The 27954-nt window shown below is 44.1% G+C and overlaps 2 protein-coding genes and 2 pseudogenes across 8 annotated transcripts in view; 3 read left to right on the forward strand and 1 right to left on the reverse strand.

Annotated features, from left to right (window-relative positions):
- The window catches only part of RPL23 (ribosomal protein L23), a 355976-nt gene that overhangs the window by 203763 nt on the left and 124259 nt on the right, over positions 1–27954 (reverse strand). The window contains exon 1 of one of the 6 annotated variants that reach the window (XM_050762972.1): positions 23953–23956. The exons of the other annotated variants lie outside the window; for them this stretch is intronic. The gene's annotated coding sequence lies outside the window, so the exon portion shown is untranslated. Of the gene's footprint in view, positions 1–23952; positions 23957–27954 lie in introns of those variants that run through there. 6 annotated transcript variants of the gene reach the window in all.
- Positions 1–27954, forward strand: part of LOC126938550 (leucine-rich repeat-containing protein 37A-like) — a 54649-nt gene that overhangs the window by 18924 nt on the left and 7771 nt on the right. The window lies entirely within an intron of this gene.
- LOC126938301 (uncharacterized) overlaps positions 2886–27954 on the forward strand; it is a 147416-nt pseudogene continuing 122347 nt past the window's right edge. The window contains exons 1-4 of the transcript XR_007720056.1: positions 2886–2942; positions 3097–3283; positions 3354–3454; positions 17161–17893. The product of XR_007720056.1 is annotated as an uncharacterized LOC126938301 (transcript). The remainder of the gene's footprint in view (positions 2943–3096; positions 3284–3353; positions 3455–17160; positions 17894–27954) is intronic.
- LOC126938522 (leucine-rich repeat-containing protein 37A3-like) lies at positions 17900–26713 on the forward strand (annotated as a pseudogene).

Raw genomic sequence — 27954 nt, forward strand, 5'->3', positions numbered from 1 at the left:
GCCAAGGTGGCAGGTCACCTGAGGTCAGGAGTTCAAGACCAGCCTGGCCAACATGGTGAAACTCTGTTTCTACTAAAAATGCAAAAAAAAAAAAAAAAAAAAAAAAAAAAAATTACCTGTGTGTGGTGGCACACGCCTGTGATCCCAGCTACTCAGGAGGCTGAGGCAGGAGAATCGCTTGAACCCAGGAGGCGGAGGTTGCGGTGAGCAGAGATCACGCCACTGCACTCTAGCCTGGGTGACAGAGCAAGACTCCATCTCAAAAATAAATAAATAAATAAATTAAAATAATAAAAAACCTAGCTGGGCATGGTGGTGCATGCCTGTTGTCCCAGCTGGAAGGCTGAGGCTGAGGTGGGAGGATTGCTTGAGCCCAGGAGTTCAGGTTTACAGTAAGCTATGATGGCTCCACTGCACTCCAGCCTGGGTGATAGAGAAAGACTCTGTCTCTAAACAAACTAACTGAAGGTTTACTTACTTTTAAAAAGTAGTACACAATTATTGTTTTTAGGATGAGGTGTTTTTTTGTTTGTTTGTTTTTGAGACAGACTCTTGGTTTGTCACCTAGGCCTGAGTGCAGTGGGTCAATCCGCTCACTGCAGTCTTGAACCCCTGGGCTGAACTGATCCTCCTGCCTCAGCTTGGACTATAGGACTAGGAATACAAGCACACGCCACCACGCCCCACTAATTTTTTTGTAGAGACAAGGTCTCACTATGCAAGAGTCCTATACAAGGACTCTCACTGGAGTCCAACTTCCTGGCCTCTAGCAATGAATGCTGCCACTTCGGCCTCCCAAAGTGCTAGAATTACAGGCATGAGCCACTGTGCCTGGTCTATTCTTTTATCATTAAATTGTATAGACCTGTAGAGCGCAATAATTGATATTTGGCTGTACATTGGTGTTCTATAATATAATGAAGTTTGAGCTAATCTCAATGTTTGGATATTTATTATTTAGTAATTGAAGTACTTTGCAATTAACACCTTTAAATTAACTTAAAATTTTAAATGTTACAGTAGAAATTAAAATGCCAAGAAGCAGGTGTTATTTTAAAAATATCATTGGACAAAATATTGGAGGTTAATTTAAGACAGACTTTCAGGATTAACAGCTATTTAAAAATTTTTTTAATCATTTGTTGATGAGTGTTTTTTCTCATTCCTGAAATACCTACTCTTAAGTCCTTTTTTTTGGTCTTTGGAAAACGTACTCCTGTCCCGTGCTATTCCATTTTTCTTTTTATTTTTTACCTTTCTTCATTTATACAGATTTTGCCATACAATTTTATTTTTATTATTTTTATTGTGGTAAAATACATGTAATAAAACTTATCACTTTAACTATTTTAAAGTATATAATTCAAGCCACATGTAGTGGAGCCTGTTGTTCTAGCTAGTCAGGAAGCTGAGCCTGGACTCCTTGAGCCCAGGAGTTTGAAGGCAGCCTGGGCAACATAGCAAGACCCCCTTCTCTTAAAAAGTATATAGTTCGGTGGTATTAAGTACATAAACAATATTGTACGAACATCACCACCACCATCTTGTTCTAGAACTTGTTCATCATTGCCACACAATTTTAGCACCTAATTGTTCCCTAGTGTTTGGCTGCCATATTAAGTTTAGGTTTGTAAGAGATAAACAAGACTCAGTTCTTGTCCTCAAGGACTTTACAGTCTAGTGAGAGAAACCTGACATTTATGATACAATGTGGCAAATTACATGTTAGAACTCCCCATCATTGAATTAGAGTTTTAATTTTACTTTGAAAAGGCAAAGTAACTTCTTGTTAGGTTAATAATCCAGTTGTCATATCGTTTCACACACTGAATTCATTTAGGCTAGACCAAAAGACCGAAGTTTTTAGTCTTTTGACTTAGGTCATTGTAGGACTCACAAATCCTCATGCCCTATACTTTATTGCAAGAAAGGAACCAGAAAATTGATATTTTGATTTAAAACCAAATTATGAGCTATTTCTTCCTAATGAAGTGGGGAGATCTGTGAAAATTATGTTTAGAGAGAACTTCTTAGTTGTCTGTAACTATCATTTGTTGAAACCGTTTTTACTTTAGTTGCAGTGACAACTCGCTTATGATCAAATACAGCATGATACGGGCATGTTTATCTCCCTTGGCAGATCATCTTGAGGAACAGTTGCTTTGGAAACTGTCAAGAGATTGTTTTTAATTCCTTGAGAAGCCGAGAGGTATCAACTGATTTAAAGTTTAATGTCTTAGCAGTTTTAGTTTACAATAATGTTATCAGACTTGAGCAGTATTAAAATACAGATTTTATTTTCATTATTATGACTTATTTTCTTCATTATTAAAAATTTAATGCAATATTGCTTATCAAAGTAAAACAACACGGCTGTTTTCATCTAGAAGGGCTAGATGTGAGAGGGGTGGAATTGAGAGCAGCTTTTTTTTCTTTTTTTTTTTGAGACAGAGTTTCACCCTGTTGCCTAGGCTGGAGTGCTGTGGCCTGATCTCTGCTAACTGCAACCTCCGCCTCCTGGGTTCAAGCGATTCTCCTGCCTCAGCCTCCCAAGTAGCTGGGATTACAGGTACCCGCCGCCACGCCCAGCTAATTTTTGTGTATTTTTAGTAGAGACGGGGTTCCACCATGTTGGCCAGGCTGATCTCCAACTCCTGACCTCAGGTGATCCTCCCGCCTCGGCCTCCCAAAGTGCTGGGATTACAGGCCTGAGCCACTGCGCCCAGCCTGAGAGCAGCTTTTTCATATTACATATACAGGCCTTCTATAAACGGCCATAAGTCTTCCCAAAGGGTGGTGGGCATTTCCAACGGGCCAAACGTGGCCTGTCATTCTATTTCTCTCTTCCAGCAGCGAGGTCTAGTAGCACGAAGACCAACCGCCCAATGGCCGCTAACCGTTCTACCCGTCGTCGTTTGGAACTTCGCTCGCCTTCCAGGCCGGTTAAGGCTTTTGTCTGTTGAGGTCGGGACTAGGTAGGTCTCGACCAATAGGGACACAGCGGTCACCGGGACCGGGTCTGCGCGGTTCCGAGGCCTAAGGAGAAGGCCGTGCCTGCGTCCTGAGGCCGCCTTGCCAGGCCCTCTGCACCCTTAGGGCCTCCGCCGCGCGGTGTTCGGGCAGCCATCAGGCTTCTTGGCTCGCCACTCCCGCTGCCACCCAAAGGCGCTGCGTCCCGGAGGCTCGGAGGGGTTTCGTCGAGGCCGGGCAGGCTTGGGCCGGGAGACCAGGCGGCCGGCAGGGTCCGGGCTGGGAGAGGCTGACGCCGCCGTCAGTCACCGAGGTGGGGTGGGGAAGCTTCACGGCCTGGGTCCGGCCAGGGGGCAGCCACAACGGGCCCCCGGTGTGTGCAGAGGGTGGGGCGCGGCCCGTCTTGGAGCCCCCAGCTCACCCGCTGGCCTGGGCCAGAGGAGCCTGGAGGGCCCTGGGGGAGCCAGCCGCGCTCTGCCTGTTGGTAAGAATCCGTATAGTTTTCCTAATGTAGTCAGTCTAAGAGGGTTGGTGTCCCAAATGGTTGATAGTGTTTTAGTTGACAATTTCAACACCTGTTAGGAGAAGAGTTCAGATTGCTAGGCCTAGATTCCTAATAAATTTTGTTTTGTTTTGTTTGAAATAGGGTCTCGTTCTGTCACTCATGCTTGGAGTGCAGTGGCTTGATCACAGTTCATTGTTGTCTCGACCTCCTGGGCTCAAGTGAGCCTCCCACTTCAGCCTCCTGAATAGCTGGCACTACAGGTTCACACCACCATGTGTGGCTAATTGAATTTTTTTTTTTTTTTCAGAAACAGGGTCTCACTGTGTTGCCCTGGCTGGTTTTGAACTCTTGGGTTCAAGTGATCTTCCTGCCTCTGCCTCCCAAAGTGCTGGGATTACAGGCGTGAGCCACTGTGCCCGGCCCTAAAACGTTTTTCATAAATTTTTTAAAAGTTGAAATTTGTGGTGTGGTTTTGATTGTCTACTGAAAAAGATTGCAGTCTCCTTTGAGGTTAAAAAAAAAAAAAAAGGAAAGAAAAAACTTCAATAGGCTGTTAATAAGTTTGACATTTATTGCTCTTGAAAAATAGCTGTCATCATCTTTTTTCAGGGTCATCACTTTGATCAGTATGAAGAAGGACACTTGGACATTGAGTAAGCACCAGTTGACAAGCCTACAGAATCGATCAGATGATCATTGCTTAATTTCGGGTCTTAGCCAGTTAGGTAGGTAGTGTTCGTGTGACACTTGATGTGAATGAACTTAAACTTATTAATAACCAATACAGTTTAGAATTGTTTTCTTGCATGCCATACAGTAATCAGAGTTTGGAGTGTAATGTAATATTTAATATGTTGGGAAATCAGTCCAAAAATATCTAGAAACACATTAGAATTTTGATGGGGGAAAAATATATTTTTGGCCCATACTAATATTTTGTTGAAGGTAGCAAGGTAAAGTTTAGCATTTTGTCAACTGAATAAAGGAGTAAAATGTATTTTGATCCTTTATAGATTGCCCTTTCCTGGGCAATATAATTATGTATGAAATGTTCCTACGTGGAAGTAGAATATGTATGGAAAAAATTTTTTAAAAGTTCCGTTAGAAACAGTTAAGGGCTGGGCACAGTGGCTAATGCCTGTAATCCCAGCACTTTGGGAGGCCGAGGTGGGCGGATCACCTGAGGTCAGGAATTTGAAAGCAGCCTGGCTAACATGGTGAACCCCAACTCTACAAAAATACAAAAAATAGCCAGCTGTGGTGGCATGCACTTGTAATCCTAGTTACTCCTGAGGCTGAGGAACGAGAATCGCTTGAACCCAGGAGGTGGAGGTTGCAGTTAGCCGAGATTCCACTGCACTCCAGCCTGGGCAACAGAGCAAATCTCCGTTTCAACAACAACAAAAGAAACAGTTAAGGAGTAATACATTTTATTTACCAGACTCTTGTGAAACATGGCAAGTTTGGTCTATGTAGCTTAATAAATGTCTAGTTTTTGTCAAAAGTTGATTATTTCTATCTTTTCACACTGCTTAGTTTTGGACACTGATGATATCAGCAATAGAACAAGGAGATTTATTTATCTGACTCAGTTTAAAAAAAAAAAACTTCGGTTGGACACGTTGGCTCACGCCTATAATCAATCCCAATAATCTGGGAAACTGAGGGAGGTGGATCACCCAAGGTCAGGAGTTCAAGACCAGCCTGGCCAACATGGTGAAACCCTGTTTCTACTAAAAATAGAAAAAAATTAGCCTGGCATGGTGGTGGGCACCTGTAATCCCAGCAGCTTGGGAGGCTGAGGCAGGAGAATTGCTTGAACCTGGTAGCCGGAGGTTGCAGTGAGCCAAGACCACACGATTGTACTCCAACCTGGGCAAGAACGAAGCTCTGTCTCAAAAAAAAAAAAAAAAAAAAACTTCTAAATTTTTGAATATTATTTTCATTTTGAAAAATCCATTTAATTTTTTAAAATTTTTTAAAATTTGAGATGGTGTCTCACTCTGTCGCCCAGGCTGGAGTACAATGGCACATAATCTCAGCTCACTGCAACCTCTGCCTCCTAGATTCAAGCGATTCTTCTGCCTCAGCCTCCTAAGTAGCTGAGATTACAGGCACACATCACCACACCCGGCTAATTTTTGTATTTTTAGTAGAGACGGGGTTTCACAATGTTGGTCAGGCTGGTCTTGAACTCCTGACCTCGTGATCTGCTTGCCTCGGCCTCCCAAAGTGCTGGGATTACAGGCGTGAGCCACCGTACCCAGCAAAAAGCCCATTATTTTTAAATAACACAGTCCATTGTTAAAATGTCTGAACTTGTCCTTATCGTCAGCATTTAGTATTTGTGCTTAAGTGTACATATTTAATAAGGGTTTCAGTGAGTTACTGGTAAAACGTGAGTGGGGAAAAAAGTCAGAGGAAATCTGAATCTTTATAACCGTCATGACAAGCCAGCCCCCTTCCCTTTAAGAAACACTAACTAGCTTCTTCCTCAGGAAAATATGAAGGCAATTTAGAGAGTGCAGATATTTTAACTTTAGCTTTTGTTTTCAAAACCGTAACATAGTAAAGGATCAACATATATTAATGTTCCCAATTAGGTTGGTATTGTGTGTATTTGTGTGTTTGTGTTTGGGTGTTTACAGAAATTTACACAACCTGGGGTGTTCAACATTTTTCTTCCATAGCAGTTGGCCCGTATTAGCTAGGCAGCCATGATCTGGTTAGTATTGCACGGCCTACCTTTTTAAAATTTCTTCTCTTCTTTCTCTCCACCTCCCCTTTTTTTTTTTTTTTGAGACGGAGTTTTTGCTCTGTCGCCCAGGCTGGAGTGCAGTGGTGCGATCTTGGTTCACTGCAACCTCCGCCTCCTGGGTTCAAGCGATTCTCCTGCCTCAGCCTCCTGAGTAATTGAGATTATAGGCGCCCACCGCCACGCCCTGGCTAATTTTTGTATTTTTAGTAGAAATGAGGTTTCCCCATGTTGGCCAGGCTGATCTCGAACTCTTGACCTCAGGTGATCCACCTGCCTGGGCCTCCCAAAGTGCTAAGATTACAGGCATGAGCCACGGCGCCTGGCCTCCACCTCCCTAATTTTGTCCTTCTGGTCCAGTGAACTCTGTATAGAATACCTTCTGCCTTAATGTGCTAGCATGATGCTAGACTTAGGCATGGCAGTAATTGATGGCACATGTGATAATGTTGCAGAGGGAGAATTCTCATCGGCTGTTTCACTGAAAGCCTAGTCTTGTGTTTTGACATATGGATAAAATGCCAAGCTCACTTTGCTAAGTTAAAAATCACTGGTTTATGCCTTGTTCTGTATTATTTGGGGGATTATCACAAGGCAGAATTTTGTAATGAAATCTGTAGACTAGATCAGTATCTTGTATTTGAAAAATAACTTTTGCCTTTTAATTTTAAAAATTGGGGTTCAAAGTTTAAGAACAGAGCCATCGGAATCAACTCCCCAGTACCATATTCTACAAGGTGCATGGTTGGTTAATATTCTTACACAAGCTATAATTCTGTCGGTACTCAACAGTAGTAGGAAATTTAATTAGATGAAATTTGCAAGCTAGTATTCATTATTAATATACTCAACAAAGACTTTTTTAAACCACTAAATTACATTAAATATTTTTTAAGCCTTCTTAGAGGGCTACATTGAAAGATTTTTGGAAAATTTATTCCTGTGGCACATGAGGCTAATGCTATTTTACCTCTCACAATGTCCAGGATTTTTTTCTAGTACATGTTATAGGGAAAACACGATCACAGGCAGTCTAATTGAGTAATCATTGTTGAATAATCTCAATGAGTAGGAGTAGAATTGATACATGCCTTGATTATTAAATAGTGCTACCTTCTCCACTTAAAATAACAAACAGTATATAGTACTAAGGCTGGATATTTAATTTTTTAAATAAATAAATGCATATTCAGAAATGTGTATTAGTAATTATGCTTCTAATGAAAATTTACTTCTGAAACACATAAATATATGTATTATTTGTGATGTGTTAATTTAGGTAGAAGGAGGAGGAGCTTCATAGCCTACATTGAATTAGATAGAAGTAGGACACAGGATCTGGGAGAATAAACAAATATGTGAGACAAAATAAGAAAAAAAGAAGTAGGACACACTAGATTAGAGAGATCTTATTTCTGTTGCCTGGTCATTTGGAAGTAAAATTTTAAGTGTTCTTTTTTTTAAACTTTTTTTTTTTTGAACCAGAGTCTCTATCACCCAGGCTAGAGTGCAGTTATGTGATCTTGGCTCACTGCAACCTCCGCCTCCCAGGTTCAAGTGATTCTTGTGACTCAGCTTCCCAAGTAGCTGGGACTACAGGTGCCTGCCACCATGCCTGGCTAATTTTTTTTTTTTTTTTTTTTTTTTTAGACATGGTCTCATTCTGTGGTTCAGGCTGGAGTACAGTGGCACAGTCTCGCCTTACTGCAACCTCTACCTCCTGGGTTCAAGCAATTCTCCTGCCTCAGCCTCCGGAGTAGCTGGGATTACAGGTGCCTGCCACCATGCCTAGCTAATTTTTGTATTTTTTCAGTAGAGACAGGGTTTCACCATGTTGGCCAGGCTGGTCTTGAACTCCTGACCATAGGTGATCCACCCACCTCAGCCTCCCAAAATGCTGGGATTACAGGTGTGCATCACTACTTTTACTTTGTTAAAAGTTATTTTCTTGTGCCTCCTTGTGTTACCCATCATCCTTAAGCCTATTGGATTTTTGATGAATGTTTATAAAACCTTACCTTAAGCCTATTGGATTTTCGACAAGTGTTTATAAAACCTTTTTTCTTTTATTGGTAGGAAAGGGGACCATACTGAATACTAGCCCTTCCTGCAGAGTCACAGAGCTGCCTCTTTTCCTCCAAAAGCAGATAGTTTGAAATGATGGGAAAGGTCCAGATTTTCTGTATTGCTCATTCACTTCCCCTAGGAGGTTGGTGAGGGGAGCAGATTATGGGAGAAGTGTCTATTGTTTCTGTTGCCTTTGTTATGATTGGAAGGACTTAGAGTGGCATATTAAATATTTTATTATAGTCCCTGAGGATTTAAAGAACAGTTTTAACCTAAAGTTTTAGAAGAGAAATTCCACTACCATTTTCTATCAATAGCTTTTTTCTGAGAAGATGACAGTCATCCTCTTGAGTGGTTTTGTAAAAGTGATACTAATGTATATAACCTTAATTTTTTCTTTATTTTTTTCCCCTCTCCCTTTGACCTTTGCTTTCCTTTCACTGTTGTCAATCAGAAGACATTGCTCTTGAGTTTCTCAGCTGGTCTTTACTCGTGAATTACTCATGCTTTCACTCTTCTTTAGTAAATACATTACTTACAAGCAGTGAATTGAAAACCAGACAAAAAAAAAAAAAAAAAAAAAAAAGGCCTTCAGTGATTGGACAGTTTCTTACTTTGTGTTACATTTAACTGTTCTTTTGACAGCCCAATTTTTAAAGCCAGGTTCATATGGAAATGCTTTCACTCCACTTGCACTGCTTTTGGAAATAGCATACTGCTTCATCTGTCTGTTTATTTTAGTGCATTCATAATATAACACAGTCAGCATAATGTCTCATCACCACTTAGCCAAGCATTGAGTTTTCTTAAAATAAAAAAAAAAACAACCGTAATAAAATTTTGATCTCACTGTTTTTTCAGTTTGATATTGGCTGCATGCTAGTTAAGTATTATACACGTACACATACACACACATACACGTACACATTGTTTTAAACCAATCAAGTCTGGCCTGGATTTAGTGCTGATTGTTTTTTCATTTCTAGTGGTGGGGCAGTCTTACACTTACAACTTACTTTGTATCATGAAAATACAAAAAATTAGCTGGGCGTGGTGGTGGGCGCCTGTAGTCCCAGCTACACAGGAGGCTGAGGCAGGAAAATGGTATGAACCCAGGAGACAGAGTTTGCAGTGAGCCGGGATTGCGCCATTGCACTCCAGCCTGGCGACAGAGTCAGACTCCGTCTCAAAAAAAAAAAAAAAAAAAAAAAAAAAAAGATGAACATTCTCTGTAGCTTGGGTAGTAAAACTGAGGCATTTTATTGTGAAATATTAAAATGGTGCATTCTGTGTGTATACATACAGGAGTGTGCCTATGTAGTTATGTTTGTATTTGCTTGACCATGAAGATAAAAAGTACAAGTGATGCTGTTTTATTTGAAGCCTGAGCACTTCTGGTTTCCTAACCAGAAATTGCTATCTGGTTCTTCTAATGGAATGGAGGGCTTTTCCATTCTTAGACCGTCCAACTCTGAACTTGCTCTGAATCTCAAATCTTTCTCTTCACAGAACAAACATTCAAATGCTTTTCTTCCTTTTTTTTTTTTTAAATATTTATTTATTTATTCATTTATTTATTTATTTTGAGATGGAGTCTCACTCTTGTCACCCAGGCTGGGGTCTCGGCTCACTGCAACCTTCACCTCCCGGGTTCAAGTGATTCTCCTGCCTCAGCCTCTCAAGCAGCTGGGATTACAGGCCCTCACAACCACACCCAGGTAATTTTTGTATTTTTAGTAGAGACGGGGTTTCGCCATGTTGGTCAGACTGGTCTCTACCCCTGACCTGAGGTGATCCGCCCACCTCAGCCTCCCAAAGTGCTGGGATTACAGGAGTGAGCCACCGCACCCGCCTCTCAAGTGTTTTCAAGTGTTTTTCTGTATATTAGGTTCATTAGCACCAACTTCATGACTTCTAAAATGTGACTGCTTTCATGTCCAGATAGCTTGAATACAGGTATCTACCAATGATATGAGGTGGATAATAAATAATACGACAGTGTTGCTTATTTCTCAAAAAAAAATTTTTTTTTTCCAATTATATTATACCCTCCTCCCCAAGAGGTGGGCAGAAAAGCATTGTTAATCTTTTTTTACAGATGAGGAAAAACAAGATCAGAGGTGCTAACAGTGCTACAGCCTAGTGCCAGGTCTTCTGTCCCCAATTCTAGGTTCTCACCATGACGATGTTTTTCTTTTCTCACAATCTTTACTTCTTCCTCTGACCCTCCCCACCACCCAAAATACTTTTAATTCTGGAAAAGAAACCCAGCTTCACACTGCTACACTTGACCTTATTGCAGTCAGAAGCTTTGGATGATTCCTCATCCAAAATATTAGAGATGAAATGAAAGCAAAGTAGGCATCTGACAAAAGTTGATTTTTCCCTTCTGCATTTTAGGACCTCAAGTAATGTTTTTCCAGAAACTGCTATTATACCATAGATTCACTGTACCTTCAACAACATAGGCTTATGATCTGGCAAATTAAAAAAAAATTTTTTTTTTTGTACAGTTGCAAGATTTAATAGAGTGAAGACAGAGCTCCCATACAAAGGGAGGGGACCCAAAAAGGGTAGCCATTGCTGCCTTGAATGCCTGGGTTTATATCCCAATCATTGTCCTTCCTCCTGTGCTCTCAGGCAATAGATGATTGGCTATTTCTTTACCTCCTGTTTTTGCCTAATTAGCATTTATTGAGCTCTCTCTACTATCTGATTGGTCAGGTGTGAGCTAAGTTGCAAGCCCCATGTTTAAAGGTGGAAGCGGTCACCTTCCAAGCTAGGCTTAGGGATTCTTAGTCGGCCTAGGAAATCCAGCTAGTCCTGTCTCTCAGTCCCTCCTCTCAACAGGAAAGCCCGAGTGCTGTTGGGGAGGTTGGCTGATGACCGCTCTAACTGCTTCCTGCTAAATTGGGGCACAGTAGGGGTTGTGCAGTTGAGATTTCCTCAGGAGGAGTGCCTTTGATGTCATTAACATCGAAGCATGGACTAGCTAGTGGACCGGTCCAGCAGTCTGCGGTAGATCTTATTCATGGACTGCATCTGGGGCTCCATTTGAAGAACCATTTGTAGTTTTACAGCTTTGATTCTGGAAGAGACAAACTTAACAAGGAGGTTAAAGATACAGGGTCCAAAGAGGAGTAGCAATATTATAACTGCTAGAGGTCCTAAGAAGGGGAGAATCTGCGGCATCCATTGGCTGAGGAGGCCCCAGGGTCCAGTGTTTTGAAGCTCCTCTGCTCTACATTGTATTCGATATTGAATTTCTTTAACTTTCTTGGTGATGATTCTGTATTGATTAACATTATAACAGTATTCTTCCCCTAAAAATAAATAGGTTCCCCCTCTTTTGGCAGTTAGCAAGTCTAAAGCTCTTTGATTTTGAAGGACTACTGCTGCTAGGGAGTTAAGTTGATCTTGCAAGGTGACCAGGAAGTCAGCAACCCGTTCCATGTCACCATTTAGTTGTTGAGATAATTTGTAGTAGAACTGAGTAGAGGCTGTGATACCGCCAATGCCAGTACCTAGTCTGCCTAGCACTCCTGCTCCAATAACAAAAGGAAGAATGGGTACTCTTTTGTTGCAGGGCTTAGGTACGACATGATTGTATAAATCTTGTTCAGTGTAGATGGTCATAGGGGGCACTAAGAATGAGAGGAAGCACATAGATTCTGAAGAGCCATTCAAGCAACTATAGGCTGAGGTACCACAGACTTTTTTGTCCTGAGGGTAGGCAGACCATTTGTGTGGGCGGAGTTACCTACCCGATGCACTGGGAGTTGGTTGTGTCTATAGTAAATTGCTACATTTTACACAGGTGAGGTTTGAGGTATGGGTTATTTCCAGATTGGAAACAAGAGGTCCTACTAAAACGGAAATGGTGTTTATTTATGTACTGAAGTTGTTCCATTGTTCAGGTACAGGGATTGAAATGTATGACCTGAAGTGCAGGGGGAGGCACATCCAACAGTTAGTAGGGTTTTGGGTTGAGACCTCATGGAGCCCAGTGAGGGTGGTATTAAATAGGCTTACCAGGCGAGTATGGGTACAGAGGGTTTCATGTAGTTTTGAGAGATCTAGTCCTTTGTAGGGGTTAGGGGTGCTGTGTACCCAGGTCAGTTGGGAGATTACATCCTTTACGTGTTTTTCTCTTGCCTGATCTTGAACTCCACCCCATCAGACATACTGGTATGGGTGAAGTAAGTCCAACAGACAGTGGCTCCAAGTCCTCCAGGACAACTAGGATTAATCATTTTCCTTGTCCAATAATGAGTATTTGCATGCTTGCAAAGAGTGGCAGAGTTATAGCAGTTGCTGGGTGCGGGCAGTGAAGGTGGAGGTTCCCTTAGATAAACTCCTATAAGATGGGGCATCAATATTTCCAGGACGCCGCATTCTCCATATAAACTCTTGGTAAGGGGAGCTACTGGTCGTACAGTGGCATGGAGAGGGTGCAGTGAGAGTGAAAGGGGGTAAGAGAACAGTGAAGAGAAAAATATGATAAGGGAGGGCCATGGGGATTTACAATTTTAGTTACTTTCCTCACGGTTGTCTGACAGCCACAAGTCTCCTTTAGCAGTGAGTGTGCCGTTCACATCATGAGATGTCCACACAGTAAGATCTCTTCCCTGTATTATTTTAACTGCTTCAGATACTAAGACTGCTACTGCCGCCACTACCCATAAACAATGAGGCCAACCCTTTGCCACTACATCAGTTTCTTTACTCAGGTATGCCATGGGTGGCAAGCTCCTCCCTCGGACCTGTGTAAGGACACCTAGAGCTATTCCTATTTTTTCTGTGACATATAAAGAAAAGACTTGCCCCATTGGCAAGCATAACACTGGGGCTTGGGTTAGGGTCTTCTTTAGGGCCTGGAAAGCCACTTCTGCTTCAGGTGTCCATCTTACTAAGTGGGTATTGGCTTTCTGAGTTTCCTTAATTAGTGTATATAATGGCCTGGCTATTTCGCTGTACCTGGGAATCCATATTTGGCAGAAACCTGTTATGCCAAGGAACCCTCTTAGTTGCTTTAGGGTTTTGGGATGAGGATAAGCCAGTATAGGCTGGATACATTCCTCACTGAGGGCCCTGGTGCCTTTGGATAATTTTAGCCCTAAGTATTTAACCTGCTGTGAGCAGAGCTGAGCCTTTGGTTTAGAAACCTTGTAGCCACAGGTAGCAAGGAAATTTAAGAGTGCTTGGGTGGCTTGATGGCACAAGGTTTCTGAACAGGCAGCTAAAAGTAAATCATCCATGTACCGAAGGACAAGAGTGTCCAGGTATGAGAACTGGCTCAAGTCTTGGGCTAATGCCCGGCCAAATAGATGGGGGCTATCCCTGAACCCTTGGGGTAAAACAGTCCAGGTAAGTTGAGACGTTGGGTTCGAAGGATCTTCAAAGGCAAACAAGAATTGAGAGTCAGGATGTACAGGGATACAGAAAAAGGCATCCTTAAGGTCCAGGACTGTAAACCACCCTGCTTCCTCTGGTATTTGGGAAAGCAGAGTATAAGGGTTAGGTACAGCTGGGTATAGAGGGACAACAGCCTCATTGATAATCCTGAGATTTTGCACTAACCTCCACTGTCTGTTGGGTTTCTGTACTTCTAAAATTGGAGTATTGCAAGGGCTATTGCTTGGTTTTACTAGGCCTTGGGCTTTTAGGTCCTTAACAGTCTTTTGGAGTCCTTGTTGGGCCTCAGGTCTAAGGGGGTACTGTCTTTGGTAGGGAAAGGAGGCAGAATCCTTCAGATTAACTTGAAAAGGATGGGCATTCTTTGCTCATCCATATTGTCCTGTTGCCCAACTTCAGGATTAATTCCTTCCTCAAGCAGGGGACAACAAACGGGTGTTCCTTCTCCTCTGTTCAGGTGTATAATGGCCCCTGCTTTTGCTAGAATGTCTCTCCCTAACAAGGGAGTGGGGCTTTCAGGCATAATTAGAAAAGCATGTGAAAAGAGTAAAATTCCCCAGTCACAGCTCAGTGGCTGGGAGAAGTATCTAGTGACTGGCTGTCCTAGGACCCCTCAGATAGTGACAGATCTGGAGGACAGTTGTCCGAGACAGGAGAGTAAGACTGAGAAGGCCGCAGCAGTGTCCAGGAGACAGTTAACCTCCTGGCCCTCAATGGTCAGGCATACCTGGGGCTCTGTGAGGGTGATGGCATGGGCTGGTGCTTGCACCGGGCACCCTCAGTCCTGCTGCTGGATCATCTGGTTAGTGGCTTCTGACTCAGAGGACCCTCATGCCCTGGGGCAGTGGGCCTTCCAGTGATTCCCTTGACATAAGGGGCATGGAAGAGGGGGTGGCTTATTTCTACTTGGAAAATCTTTTTTAAAGTGCCCTTGCAGACCACACTGGAAGCAAGCCCTATTAGTTAAGCATTCAATTTGCCCAGCTTTTCCCTTTTCCAGAGCCTCCAAAGTCCACTTGCCTGAGGGCCATGACTAAAGCGGTGGCCTTTTTTTATCCCATTTGTCCCGTTCCGTCTGCTCCTTCTGATTTCTATTATAAAAAACCAAGGTTGCCAAGTTCAATAGGGTTTCTAAGTTCTGCTCCAGGCCTAAGGCAGACTTTTGAAGTTTTTTTTCTAATGTCTGCAGTTGACTGAGTGATAAACTTATTCTTTAAGATTAGTTGGCCTTCAATAGAGTCAGGTGACAGGGAGGTATGTTTCCTCAATGCCTCCCTTAGTCTCTCCAGAAAGGCAGTAGGATTTTCTTCCTTTCACTATGTTATAGTGGACATCATTGAATAATTCATAGGTTTCTTCCTAGTTTTCCTTAGTCCTTCCAGCACGCAAGTTAGCGAATGTCTGTGGCACCAATCTCCATGTTCTGATTCTGTGTCCCAGTGAGGGTCTACACTGGGAACTGCCTGCCGGTCTGTGGGAAATTGTTCTCTTTCCTCTGTTGTCATCCTGTCATTGACCTGACTGAGATACCAGAGATCGCCAAACTCTCGGGCTGCAGTTATGGCAGCACTTTTCTCATTTGGGATTAGCGTCTGATTTAGCAGTAACATTATATCTCTCCATGTCAGATCAAAGGACTGTCCTACCCTTGTAAAACATCAATATAGCCATCAGGGTTATCTGAGAATTTACCTAGGTCTATTTTTTTTTTGCTTTAAGTCTGAGAGAGAAAAAGGTACATGCACTCTGGCTGGGCTGAATTCTCCTCCTCCCACTGCTTGGAGGAGGCATAATCGGGAAATACTGGCACTTTTTGGTTCATTGTTTACCCCTTTGTCTATCTCCTTTTTGACCGTTTGGGTTGAAGGGGGGTCCTTATTAGTTGGGGAAGGAGTCAGGGGGACGCTAGGGTAGGGAGGTGGACCCTGAGGGCTTCCTGTAGGGCATAAATCATACTTTTTACATAATTGCGAGTTGTCTCTTAATGAAAAGAAAGTTTGTATGTATGGCACTTCACTCCATTTGCCTTCTTTTCTACAAAAGAGGTCTAGATGTCAGATGGTGTTATAATTTATACTTCCTTCAAGAGGCCAGGTTTCTCCCCGTTGAAGAGGATATTGTGGCCAGGTGGTACTGCAGAAGAATATAAGTCATTTCCTTCTTAGCGTCTGAGGGTCAAATTGGTCCCAATTCTCCAGAATACATCTTAGGGGCATTTTTGCCTTGGGGGGAATGTTTCCCATCGCTTTGGAGATCCCTTCGTTGTTGCCAAATGTTACGGGGGAGTCCTTGCTCCCAGAGCTCCCAAGATGGTGGCGGGCTGCTTCCAAAATGGTGGCAAGCCTTGTGTTCTCGGCCTCACGGATTCCAAGGAATGGAATCTTGGGCCATGCAGTGAGTGTTATAGCTCTATTTGAAGCCGTGGGTCACGGAAGAGAACCGTGGAACCCAGTGACTAGTGTTCAGCTCCATTAGGATGAACCTGGGCACTTAGCTGTGCAGGAACAATGGCAAGCCTTTAGCCTGATTGGGAGTGGCAGTGGGTGCCTCGCTGGATCAGGAGCACAGCAGATACCCTGCCAGATCCAGAGGGATGGAGGTGAGCGGCGGGTCTGCAACAGCGGCAAACAGCAATGGTGGACGGCAAGCGAAAGCTCAACTCGAGCCGTAACAAACACGGACCAAAAGAGAGTGCAGTTGCAAGATTTAACAGAGTGAAGACAGAGCTCCCATACAAAGGGAGGGGACCCAAAGAGGGTAGCCCTAAAAATCTCTTAACCTACACCCCAGATCCCTGTCTATATTTAAGAAAAGAATCTAGGGTGGACACAGTGTTTTTTTCTGTGTTGAGTCTTCTGTGATGGGGCTAGGATTTGTGGGAGCAGAGAACCGTGCAGGTGGGTGGAGCAGGCCGGATGAGGATCTATCAGCAATGGGAGGAGGCCTCCACTTTAGCATCCCTGCCCCTGCTCCTCTCAGAGGGTTGCCTTTCATTGCATTCAGCTGTGATGGTAGCAAGAACACGGGCACACTGAGGATGAGGAGAGAGGGAGCCTTGTGCTCTCTCTGTATCTGAGGGAGGGCAGCACAGGGAACGGAGCAGTCTGCAGAGAGGCCAGCTCATCAGGGAAGTGGCTGTCTTCCACCTTGGGTTTTGGCTGAGCGCTGGGCAATTGGCCCCTGGGATCAATGGAATAATCCTAAACAGAGCTACTATATGTCACACTATGGAATGTTCCAAGTAGGTGGCCATGTTTTCAAAAGATGTCTTTCTTCCTTTTGTTGTTGCCATTTCATAGGTTTAGGTTTGGGTGTATGTTTCTCTTCTCCGACTGGCACTTGAATGTTTGCTGACTCCTACTCTGTGTGACCGGGGCATACGGCTGTGAGCTGATGCATGCCATCCTATCATCTTTCATTATCAAAGCAGTCTCTTCTTTTTTGACAGTTTAAAGAAGCATCTGTAGGGAATCCAGAAGGAGCCTTCATAAAGGTGTTACAAGCCTGGAAGAAGCACAGGAGCACTGAGCTGACTACTGAGCCGGAGGCGCCCTCAGACAGCAATGGCATCAACTTGTCAGGCTTTGGGAGTGAGCAGCTAGACTTAGTGCCAAGAGCTTGCCTTATTTCTCAGCGAAAAATCTATAAGATGTGGAATCAGTGTTACGTTCCTTAAACTGCTTTTTTCAAAAGTACTAGATGGAGGTAGGCCCCTGGGTATTTTGAAAAACAATACAAAGAGCCCCTCTCTTCAACCTGCCTCCAACAACTCAACTTAAGAAAATAAACTGGGAAAGCTTTCTTTTCTGGAAAATGTGTTAGATGCAGAAATTCAAGAAAAACTCAATGAAGATAAAAGAGAAGAAAAAACTGCCATGCTTATACAGTCCAGCCTTCTAGGTAACAAATTTAAACGCCAAATATTTGAAAAGAAATTAGAAACTGCCCAATCACAGGAAAACAGCCTGGCAAAGATTCCAAATGTCGGCAAAAGCCTACGGAGAGTGAACAGAGTCCTCATGGGCCCAAGGAGCATCCAGAAAAGGCACTTCAAAGAGGTGGGAAAGCAGAGCATCAGGAGGGAACGGGGTGCCCGGGCATTCGTGGAGAACGCTGCCAAAGAAAAACGGCTTGGGAGTCCAGCCCCAAGGGAGCTGGAACAGCCTCACGATGAGCAGGGGCCCAAGAAGTTAGCAGGAAACGCTGTCTACACCAAGCCTCCGTTCACACTAGAGCATAAGGCGGCAGTCTTCTCTTTGTTGAAACCCTTCTCCATGGGTGTGCCTTCTGCCTCCACCCCTGCAAAAGCCCGACCTGAGGTCAGAAACAGATGGAAAGACTTAACTTATGCCATTTTGGTTTTAGAAGATGCAAAGGCTAGATGCAATCGTACATTCTAGAAAAAAATACCGCTTTCTTAAAAGTTGCTCCCATGTGGTCCACAGAACACCCAAGGCCAAAAAGAGTCAAAAGTTCAGAAAGAAAAGTTCTCTCAATAGACTGATGCTCACAAAGAGGCCTCCATTCTCTGCAGCAAACAGCCTCATAAATTCCCCTTCACAAGGGGTTTTTTGTCTTTAGGAGACCTGAGTCCTCAGGAAAATCCTTTTCCAGTAGTATTTGCTCCTTCAGAACGTTTTATAGAGAACACTAATGTAAAAAACACCACAGCAAGAAATGCCTTAGAAGAAAACATTTTTATGGAAAACACTACTATGCCAGAAGGCACCATCTCTGAAAACACAACCTACAGTCATCCTCCTGTGGCAGATTCCACTGGGACTGTGTTCAACTTAGAGACAACTGTTAAACACACCAGTGAAACACAATGGGAATACAACAACATGGGCACTGGCTTGTCCCCCAAGCCCAAAATCTTCTACTACCCGTTGCCCTTGTCCCCAGGTGACCGGTTTGAAATTCAGCTAAACCAGCAGCTATGGTCCCTCATCCTCAACAACGATGTGAGAAGGCTCATTTCTCATGTTATCCAAACCTTGAAAATGGACTGCTCTGAGACCCACGTGCAATTGGCCTGTGCCAAGCTCATCTCCAGAACAGGCCTCCTGATGAAGCTTCTCAGTGAGCAGCAAGAACTGAGAACTATATTAATGAAAGCACAGAAGCCCAGAGTGAACAGAAAGAGCAGGACCACACAGAAACACGAGACCCAGACTTTCTCATCATTTAGCATATGCCAGGAATGTTGGGGTGATCAGACCCAACACCAGGTCATGGGGACTATGAAGTCTGGTGGAGTCAAAGGAATGAGACAAGACAAATTAAGAGAACATAGGGTGGGTCCAGGGGGCCAATGCCAGTATGGAGGCTGTGAAGGCTCTTCGAGGGCTCTGGGAGCCCACACTATTTATTGGTAATCAAACAAAGAAGCAGGTGGTGAGGACGTGCGGATGTGGGGGTAACAGGTGAGGACGTGAGGAAGTGGGGGTAGAAAGGCAGCAGTGCATCAAGCATAGCTGTGATGGCTTAGCATATGCTGTGCCACTTGAGATAAGGGAGACAGATTCTTCTAATTCAAGATACAATCAATTTATGATCTTGGGAGAGAAAGGAGCAAGGGGCCAGCGAGTCTGGACACATTCCAGAGGCTACAAGGGGTTTTATGCCCTGAGCCCTGGGTTCTCTCCAAGCCACAAGGGGTTTTATGCCCTGGACTTAGATTATAGTGTGGCAGGGCAGCCTTCCACCCTTTGGTGCAGAGCTGGGTGTTCCATAGGTCACGAGGGGTTTTAGACTCTGGACCCAGCACATGTTCCAAGACTCTTTTACATTATGTCAGACAAGCAAGCCCTGCCTCAGCCCTTCCACCAACAAGGAAAGTGCCCACACAGGAGAACCTCGACTCCCAGACCATAGCTTGTCTTGGCCACGTAACTCTGGCCATGACAGTGATCTCCCACTTTGCTCATTTAGAGAGTGAAATAGATTAGTACACAAGATAAACTGTAGGCCAGGTATGATGGCTCATACCTGTACTTCTAGCACTTTGGGAGGCTGAGGTGGGTGGATTGCTTGAGGTCAGGAGTTTGAGACCAGCATGGCCAACATAGTGAAACCCTGTCTCCACAAAAAAATATAAAAATTAGCTGGTTGTGGTGACACATGCCTGTAGTCCCAGCTACTCGGGAGGCTGAGGTGGGAGGATCACCTGAGCCCAGGGAGGTCGAATCTGAGGTGAACCATGATTGCACCACTGTACTCCAGCCTGGGCAACAGAGTGAGACCCTGCCTCAAAAAATAAAAAAGAACCTGTAAGCTACTCACCTGGAATACTGGGGTATTGAATAGTTAGCTTTCATGCCCTTAGTTTTCTTAAAAAATTGTTCTTTCCTTTTTTTTTTAACTTCACTAAAGAAGTTCCAGGATATGGCTATAACAAACTCATCTTGGCAATATCTGTGACTGTAATACTAACGATTTTGATTATAATTTATTGTCTCATTGAGGTAAGGACAATAATTAATTCAGGTTTTCAGAATGCAGTCCTGTCTTTGTGTAGATTCAGAGCCCACAAACTCAAAACCAAAGCCACTTTCCCACCTGCTGCTACTTGACACTCTTCTTCAGTCGTTTAAGGCTGAGGTATGCTTCCTTCTTCCTGTGTACTTTCAGCCCAAAGTGAGACTTTTGAGTTGGGAAGAGATACTTCTGAATTAGACTACTGATCAGTGTCACCTAATTCTAATCCCAACCACCTTTATTCTAGGCAGACCATACTCACTGCCATGCTTACCCTTCTGTTGGGCACCTTTGTCCTCCTTCCTGTTGGCCTTCTGGTTCCTACCCAACTGTCCAGTCCATAGGCCTCAATAACTCATTTTTGCCCACCCCTGTGGTAGCATTTTCTGTCGCCTTTATCTATTCAAGTAACCGCTTTATCACTTATTATTCTGTATTTTCATTTATAGGATCTTACCTAGCCATATGGCCTGCTGCCTCTGCCAATTTAAAAATAGCATTGAGGTTGTTTGCAAGACAGTCAAGCTGCATTGCAATAGTGCATGTCTGAGAAACACCACACATTGTCATGAGTCCAAACTGCCTGGTGATAACTTGTTACATTATTTTAAGTATTTGTTTTTAAATTTTTTTGTTTTTTTATTTTTTAAAATTTTTTATTTATTTATTTATTTTTTTTTTTTTTGAGACGGAGTCTCGCTCTGTCACCCAGGCTGGAGTGCAGTGGCCGGATCTCAGCTCACTGCAAGCTCCGCCTCCCGGGTTTACGCCATTCTCCTGCCTCAGCCTCCCAAGTAGCTGGGACTACAGGCGCCCGCCACATTGCCCGGGTAGTTTTTTGTATTTTTTAGTAGAGACGGGGTTTCACCGTGTTAGCCAGGATGGTCTCGATCTCCTGACCTCGTGACCCGCCCGTTTCGGCCTCCCAAAGTGCTGGGATTACAGGCTTGAACCACCGCGCCCGGCCAAACTTTTTTATTTTTATTTTTATTTTTATTTATTTATTTTTTTTAGTAGAGACGGGGTTTCACCATGTTAGACAGGATGGTCTCAATCGCCTGACCTCGTGATCCACCCGTCTCGGCCTCCCAAAGTGCTGGGATTACAGGCTTGAGCCACCGCGCCCGGCCAACTTTTTTATTTTTAATTGATGATAAAATTTTCAGCTAATGATAAAATTGCTTTATTTTTATTTACTCATTCAGCGTTAAACTCCCTAAATTTCTGAACTCCTCCCTTGCTGAGAGTCAGGTTCTGTTATTATTACAAAATTTAGTAATAGAACTGTTCCATATACGTAAAGGACCAAGAGAAAAGAATGGGAAGCCTAGGGAATGACATTAACATCCACATCCTGTGTACCGTGCTCTCTACTTGGTGCTTTGCCCCCAGTGATAATTTATTCATATAAATTAGCAATGTAGTTTGTAAGCTGGTTTTATATGCATGAGGTCTCAAGTACTCTCTGCCTTACAGGACAGATGTAGATCCAGTTTTGGTTTTTTTGTTTTTACAAGTTTATGAGCATACAAGTGATGCTGTTTCATTTGAAGCCTGAGAGCTTCTGGTTCCATAACCAGAAATTGCTACCTGCTTCTTCTAATGGAATGGAGGGCTTTTCTATTCTTAGACCATCCAACTCTGAACTTGCTCTGAATCTCAAACCTTTCTATTCACAGAACAAACACTCAAGTGCTTTCAAAAGTTTTTCTGTAGATTAGGTTCATAAGCACCAACTTCATGACTTATAAAATGTGACTTCGTTCATTTCCAGATAGCTTGAATACAGGTATCTACCAGTGATGTTGGGTGGATAATAAATAATACTAATACTTGGCTACTTACATAAAGACAGTGTTGCCTATTTTTCAAAACTTTTTTCTTTTTTTTACCAATTATATTCTTCCCTTCTCCCCAAGAGATGGACAGAAAAGCATTGTTAATCTCCTTTTACAGATGAGGAAAAACAAGATCAGAGGTGCTAACAGTGCTACAGCCTAGTGCCAGGTCTTCTGTCCCCAATTCTGGGTTTTCCCCAAGCCCATGTTTCTCCTTTCTCACAATCTTTACTTCTTCCTCTGACCCTCAGCACCACCCAAAATACTTTTAATTCTGGAAAAGAAACCCAGCTGTGCACCGTTACACTTGACCTTCATGCAGTCAGAAGCTTTGGATGGTTCCCCATCCAAAATATTAGCGACGAAATGAAAGCAAAGTAGGCATCTGACAAAAGTTGATTTTTCCCTTCTGCATTTGAGGACCTCAAGTAAGGTTTTTCCAGAAACTGCTATTATGCCATAGATTCACTGTACCTTCAACAACATAGACATACAATCTGGCAAATTAAAAATCTCTTAACCTACACTCCAGATCCCTGTCTATATTTAAGAAAAGAATCTAGGGTGGACACAGTGTTTTTTTCTGTGTTGAGCCTTCTGTAATGGGGCTAGGATTTGTGGGAGCAGAGAACCGTGCAGGTGGGTGGAGCAGGCCGGATGAGGATCTATCAGCAATGGGAGGGGGCCTCCACTTTAGCATCCCTGCCCCTGCTCCTCTCAGAGGGTTGCCTTTCATTGCATTCAGCTGTGATGGTAGCAAGAACACGGGCACACTGAGGACGAGGAGAGAGGGAGCCTTGTGCTCTCTCTGTATCTGAGGGAGGACAGCACAGGTTATGGAGCAGTCTGCAGAGAGGCCAGCTCATCAGGGAAGCGCTTGTGTTCCACCTTGGGCTTTGACAAATAATCCTAAGCAGAGCTACTATATGTCACACTATGGAATGTTCCAAGTAGGTGGCCATGTTTTCAAAAGATGTCTTTCTTCCTTTTGTTGTTGCCATTTCATAGGTTTAGGTTTGGGTGTATGTTTCTCTTCTCTGACTGGCACTTGAATGTTTGCTGACTCCTACTCTGTGTGACCGGGGCATACGGCTGTGAGCTGATGCATGCCGTCCTATCATCTTTCATTATCAAAGCAGTCTCTTCTTTTTTGACAATTGAAGAAGCATCTGTAGGGAATCCAGAAGGAGCCTTCATAAAGGTGTTACAAGCCTGGAAGAAGCACAGGAGCACTGAGCTGACTACTGAGCCGGAGGCGCCCTCAGACAGCAATGGCATCAACTTGTCAGGCTTTGGGAGTGAGCAGCTAGACTCAGTGACGAGAGCTTGCGTTATATCTCAGTGAAAAATCTATAAGATATGGAATCAATGTTATGTTCCTTAAACTGCTTTTTTCAAAAGTACAAGATGGCGATAGGCCTCTGGGTATTTAGAAAAACAAAATACAAAGAGCCCCTCTCTTCAACCTGCCTCCAACAACTCAACTTATGAAAATAAACTGGGAAAGCTTTATTTTCTGGAAAAATATGTTAGAAGCAGAAATTCAAGAAAAAATCAATGAGGTTGAAAGGGAAGAAGAAACTGCCATGCTTATACAGTCTAGCCTTTTAGGTCCCAAATTTAAATGCCCAATCTTTCAAAAGAAATTAGAAACTGTCCAACCACAGGAAAACAACCTGGCAAAGATTCAAAGTGTCGGCAAAAGCCTGCGGAGAATCAGCAGTCCTCATGGGCCCAAGGAGCATCCAGAAGGGGCACTTTGAAGAGGTGGGAGAGTGGAGCATCAGGAGAGAACAGGGCGCCTGGGCATTTGTGAAGAATGCTGCCAAAGAAAAGTCTCGGGAGTCCAGCCCCAAGGGAGCTGGAACAGCCTCACATGGTGCAGGGGCCAAGAAGTTAACCAAGAAGCACTTCATCTCCCACCCCCCATCAAATGATGCCAAGGAGACTAACTCTTAAGGGGACTGATGTAAAATGCTTCTGCCCAGCACAGGCGTGCAGTTTGTTCACTGCACAAGAGCACTTGGCCGAGGGGGTGAGTGGGGCTGAAAATCCTGCCCATGCTCCATGCTGAGCTCTGGAGACATTGTGGGGCCCTTCCGGACAGACATGGAGGGCTTCTGAAAGTCCCGCATGCATGGAATTATTTTCAAGACCCCAGGTATGTGGTCTGCAGTGGTTCTTCTCACTGTGATTATGGACTAAGGTACTCATTTAGTCCTAATAAGACCAGAGAAGCACATTGTGAGAGGCGTGGGAAATGGCAGCATCGCTCACTGTCTTGTGCGTGTATCTTCCCAGAGGCATTTTCAGATTTCTGCCACGTAGGAGATGCTCATGGTGAACTGAAACTCAGGTACATTGGAGGATTCATTGCTGTGGCCAGAGAAAGCAGAGGACACGCAAAATGCATATTTCCCTTTCTGTCTTCCAGGATGGCTTTTTCTAGTTAAGACAACCACTCTGGCTTAGGGATATGTACAGACTGCCCGGTGCTACATGCGTGAAAAACATGGCACAGAAACGTCACGGCAAGGAGTCTTCCAACGAGAATGACATCTTTCACAAGGACGTGGAGTAAACCACAGAGCCTTCATGGTTCCCATCTAAAATCAGGAGGGGGTGAAAAGGTGAATTGCTCCTTTCAAGAATCAACAACCTTGGCATTTTAATTTCTATCCCAGGGGCAGCAAAGCCCCAACAGAGAAGACTCAAACCAGAAAGTCGTCCGGCTGCTGAGCGGGAGGAGAGTGAGGTCCCCTGGGAGGACCTCAGGCTTCAGGCCTCTGCAAACTTGGGAAACCGCTGCTGAGGTCCTTCCAGCTCCACAGTCCCCAGGCTGGTGACTGATGGGGGAATATGGAGGACAGCTGACCACCACAGCCTGCATGTCTGCTGCTAGCAGGGAGGAAAGGATGACTTCTACCTCCTTTCCATATTCCAAATTTCACATGACTGCATTTTTTTGGCAGCACCCTGCTGGCAAGGGGGCCTTGACGTGTGGTTCCTGGGCTTCCAGCACCTGCACAGAAAGGGGTGAAATGAGTGTCACGAGCAGCCACCACTCTGCAGCACAACTCCACATCCAGGCATGGTGGGGAGCCCCACTTGGAGGTGTCCTGGTGCCCTACCCACTTTTTGGTAGGCATTTGAGTGTCCAAGGCTTTGCAGAAGAAGCAGGCTATGGTGGAGTAACGTGGTGGAGAGGCCTGGAGAGGTGTCATTCTAGCTGGGCAGTGGGTGACACGCAGTCATCCCCTTAGTGAATGCTGGGCCGGCTGCTGTGCTCTGTGTCTCCCTGCAGGCCTGCGGATCCACCAGGGGGCTCCGTTCCTTCTGGGCCAAGGCTGAAGAAGCCGCGGCTGCACCAGAGAAGGGCATCTGGGTGAAAGTGGAAGCCCACATGGGCCCGCAGAACTGCCTAAGGCATCTTCAGGTGAGGGCTCAGAACTGGCAGGCTTTCATTTCTGCTTCATTCCATGGCCAAAGCAAGCCACGTGGGCAAGTCTGAAGCCAGGGGTGGGAAAGTACCCTCCACCCACAACGAAACCATGGCAAGCAGTAGGTGCAAAGAGGGACGAGGAATTGGGGCCAGTAGTTCTATCTATCCCAGTGAGTGAGGAGCCCTGCTTTGGGGGTTGCACAGCTTGGGTCTGTTCTTGCAGTGGTGTCTGTCACTATGAACACACCACCATGGATTGCCATCAGGTCAGGGACCCTGACAAGGCAAGAATCATGTCCTCTGCACACAACCCCACTCCCTTCCCCACCATGCCTAACACCAAGCCCAGCCCTCAGGGATGACTCAGGAATATTACTGAGAGCATTTTAGGCCATTCCTTCATTATCCCCATGTGACTTGTTGATAAAGATAAGTTCCTCTTCAAAGTTCACCTTTTTGAATAAAAGGGATTTCTTTAAATATTTCTTTTAAATCTCCACAGCTTTTCATATCTCACACTAACAGATCTTTTATTCTACTAATAATTATTTGTTAAGCCCAAGTAGTTGTTAAATGGAGTAAAATAATAAGTATATTTTGTGTTCTTATATTGTAACCAAGGCCTGTCTCATTTGTTCCCTAAGTCTGTCCAGACATGCCTGAACATGCCCAGGCATGTCCCAGCTTGCAGCCTATGCCCCTTCCTTATTTGGAAATGTTATTGCCTCCCTAGTTTCCTGTAAAAAAAATCCCCTCCCTTCCTTTGTTCCCCATTGTACCTTTACCTATTTAGGAAAATTTCAAGGTTTTAGCCAGTCAGGATCAGTTTAGATTGTGAGGTCCAGCTCCAACCAATGGAGGTAGGACACAGCAGTAGAAGCCCAATGCGTCAGGGATAAAAACTCCTGCCTTTCTTTGTTCAGTGTGCTCTCATGGCAATCCACCTTCCAAGAAGCACCCTTTCTGCAGAAAGTAAATTTGCCTTGCTGAGAAAATTATTTGTCTAAGTGCTGGTTCTTCTTTGTGGCACTGAGGAACAAGCATTTGTTTGTAACACTTGTTATGAAATGTAGATTGGACTGGGCGCTGTGGCTCACACCTGTAATCCCAGCACTTTGGGAGTCTAAGGCAAGTGTATCACCTGAGGTCAGGAGTTCAAGACCAGTCTGGGCAACATGGTGAAACCCCGTCTCTACTGAAAATACAAAAATTAGCTAGGCATGGTGGTGTGTGCCTGTAATCCCAGCTACTCGGGAGGCTGAGGCAGGATAATAGCTTGAGCCCCGGAGGTGGATGTTGCATTGAGCTGAGATTGTGCCATTGCACTCCAGCCTAGGTGACAAGAGTGAGACTCTGTCTCAAAAAAAAAAAAAAAAAAGAAAAGAAAAAGAAAACATAGACTTATTTCCTAAAGTTCAGCACATAGTGCTAAGTATTTCCCCTGTAAGCTGTAAACAGACGCTGCCGTTTGAAACTGGGATCTGTCCCCAGATCTGTCAGACCACCAAATCCCATGTCTACTGCCACTCTCCAGAAGAAAGGGTTCCTAGAGAGCCAAACACCAAGGCACGTTAGTGAAATTTCTCTAAAGTTCATTTAAAGCTGGAAAGAGGCTCACCACCTGAAATGCACTAAGAGGAAGGCTGTCCAGGGATCCAGATGGACTTAAGGACAATTTTTTTTTGACACAGTCTCATTCTGTCTTCCAAGCTGGAGTTCTGTGGTGCAAACTTGGCTTACTGCAAGCCTCAAGCTCCTGGGTTCAGGTGATCCTCCCACCTCAGCCTCCCAAGTAGCTGGTACTACAATCATGTGCCACCATGCCCAATTAATTTTTTTAATTTTCTTGTAGAGATGGGGTCTCCCTGTGTTGCTCAGTCTAGTCTTAAACTCCTGGACTTAAGTGATCGTTCTGCCTCTGCCCCTCAAAGTGCTAGGATTACAGGCATGAGCCAAAGAACCTGTCCTCTTAAGGACAATTTTAAGAACACGGAGGCTCACTGTCAGAGCGCCTGCTGCTCTACAAAGCCCCTTGGCCCCTCTCACCAGGACAAAAGCAAGATCAGCCCCAGATGTTTTGCCTTAATGGCCATCTTTCTCAGGAGACTCTGCCCTTTAAAGGAGAACCACTTAGAACTATGATTAACCCTAAAGAATGCCACCAGCACTACCGAATGCCAGGCACGGGCCACATGGGTGGCAAGTATATTTTAGAGCAGTGATTAATGGTAAATTATTTCCCTCAGCCCCTAAAGTTGACTATTCAATGTTAAACTATCTCAGACTCAGGACGACAAAAGTGGAGGCATGAGGAACCTAGGGTTGTTTTGAAGTGTCTTGGTTACAGTATATGTAGAAGATTTTAGAGCTTGTTGTAAAAACATGATGACCCATGGCTCTCCAGGCTGGGTGAGGGATTGCCTTTGTCAATTACAAGAGGATATTATGCAGCAGTTTTTAAAAATGAGGCAGACTAGGCCAG

This window comes from Macaca thibetana, chromosome 16 (genome assembly GCF_024542745.1).
Source record: "Macaca thibetana thibetana isolate TM-01 chromosome 16, ASM2454274v1, whole genome shotgun sequence".
Taxonomy (NCBI): Eukaryota; Metazoa; Chordata; class Mammalia; order Primates; family Cercopithecidae; genus Macaca; species Macaca thibetana.